This window comes from Halyomorpha halys, unplaced genomic scaffold, assembly GCF_000696795.3.
Source record: "Halyomorpha halys isolate HHAL.00 unplaced genomic scaffold, Hhal_1.1 Scaffold188.1, whole genome shotgun sequence".
NCBI classification, from domain to species: Eukaryota; Metazoa; Arthropoda; class Insecta; order Hemiptera; family Pentatomidae; genus Halyomorpha; species Halyomorpha halys.
This window is the reverse complement of record NW_027113381.1, coordinates 519,387-521,655: the sequence shown is the minus strand read 5'-3', so window position 1 is coordinate 521,655 and position 2,269 is coordinate 519,387. Positions and strand designations below refer to the sequence as shown.

Genomic DNA, 2,269 nt, shown 5'->3' with positions numbered 1-2,269 from the left:
TTTCCACAATAATTTGATAGAGAAATACTAAAATTGATCCAAAGATTTATCAGCGCTATTTCGGACTAATTTGGAAACACAGTTGTATTAATATTTAAGCGCGTTTTTTTTTTTGTTGTAATAATCTTAATTAGCATTTTTAAAATATCATTACAATACAGTTATATTTTAGTTTGCAATGAAAAACTTAATAGTGTTTTATATCAGCTCTCCTTAGATCAGTCTGAGAGAGCTTAAATGACGAATTTTCACAAAACCTTCCTCTAAAGTATATTTAATTTTGTTTATTCGAAAAACCACTTATCATTGATAACAATATATAAAAAGAGAACTAAATAAAGAATTGTAGTAATAACTGAAAGAGAAAAATAGAAAATATCAGATTCTAGCGGGAAAAGCCGAGACCACCCGATCTTTTCCGATTGCATTACGACATCGTTTACTGTTGTATTCTTGGCTAAAACATTATTTCTATTCGTTATTTTCACTTCGAGGAAACCTAAATTACGAATTTTAATGAAACAGAAAACAAAATGTTTTTCCTCATAATTTTTCGCTTCCCTTCTTTTTGTCGAAAGTCACAGAAATAACTTCAACACGAGCCGACACAAAACTTGTTGACTTGTGTAGAGTGCTAAGTGAAAGTTGTGTAATGTACTTACCGCACCATATTTTTTTACATATTAAGGAATAAAAAATACTTATATCATATACACATATATACTACATTTTATCTACTATTTATATTTAAATAATAACTTCCCTTCCTCTACACAGTCTATACAGCTGACATTCCAACCAATCCTAACATTATCCTCACCACGTACGCCGATGACACATATGTGCTCGCAGTTAATAATAACTCTTTTATTGCATCCCAATCTCTCCAGTCCCATATCACAATCATCAAAGAATGGTACCGAAATTGGAGGTTAAAAATAAAGTCCATTAAATCAGCTTTACTCTTCGTCTTAAACCTCCCGACTGCCCTAAAGTATACTTTAATAGTGTTGCTGTTACCCCAGGAGGGCAGACCTGCTATCTTAGACTACATCTGGACAAACTTAGAATCCTCACATAAAACTAAAAAGGCAGGAACAGCACGTCGATTCGAAAGACTGATCTATATGACTATAATAAAGCCTGTCTGGACAAACGGAGTTGGGCTTTGGGATTCCACTGAACATTCGAATTTTTCTCGTATCCAATCCTTACAATCCTCAATACTTTGTAAAATCCAAAATACTTCTTACCTAATTACTACTTACTCACAAATAAAATCATCCATAAAGACCTTAAAGTTCCATATGTAACCGATCTAGCCCGAACCAGATATCAATCCTTCCATTATAAACTCCCTAACCACCCAAACCCACTAGTTGCTAACCTTGCTTCTTCTTCTATTCCTCCGACCTCCGATTCTGATCCTCTTGAGGCCCCTTAAAAGAAGATGGCCACCAGAATATATTTAATACTTCAAATAGAAAAACGTTATTTGAGTGCTACCGATGGGTAGTTCCTCTACATGCCTATATCATGCTACCTTATCTTTAATCAAATTTACTGGATGTATTATTATGTACAGTTGTAAATGTCAATTAAGAGATAATAAAAAAAAAAACTTAATTTATATTCCTCATATTTAAATTTTATATATTTTTATTCATATAAAAGTAATAAATATCTTAAACTAAATATGTATTGCTTGACCAAGACAAAAACAATACTACACAACTGCGGAATGGCATTTATATCTAATTCTGATTATAGATTGAATTTTTTCTTTGCGTATACATACTGCATTTTTCATTCTATCAAAGTACAATTGCAAATTATTGCATTTAAAGATTTTATCTTCGCTTAATAATTCGTTCCAGTCCCCTTTATGAAGTGAGCTCACTTTAGCCTACAATTCATTTGTAGACAATACCTCAAGGTCATAATTCAATCAAATTATTGAAATATTAATAAAGCGCATTCATTACTTATAAAATCCCTAAGCACCGATGTTCATTGAAATTCACAATAAACTTTTTGGTTGTATTGAGAAGCGTTAGTATTGTAGTCCGGGCTGGAATTGGTCGGACCTGGGAGCCAAGTGCTATTGTCCTCAAAGAATGGACTTATTAGCCTTCTATGAATCAATTGTGCGTTGGGTCAGTGGAGAACATAACGTGTATGCGGTCAGCCATGATAAAAAATATGCTTAAATAATCGATATATATATTTCTCATACTTGAACATATTTGTTTAAAAAATAAGGAATAAA

General features: G+C 32.2%; 1 protein-coding gene across 6 annotated transcripts in view; it reads left to right on the top strand.

The window, feature by feature from the left end:
- The window catches only part of Ten-m (teneurin transmembrane protein Ten-m), a 382,956-nt gene that overhangs the window by 218,442 nt on the left and 162,245 nt on the right, over positions 1 to 2,269 (top strand). The window lies entirely within an intron of this gene.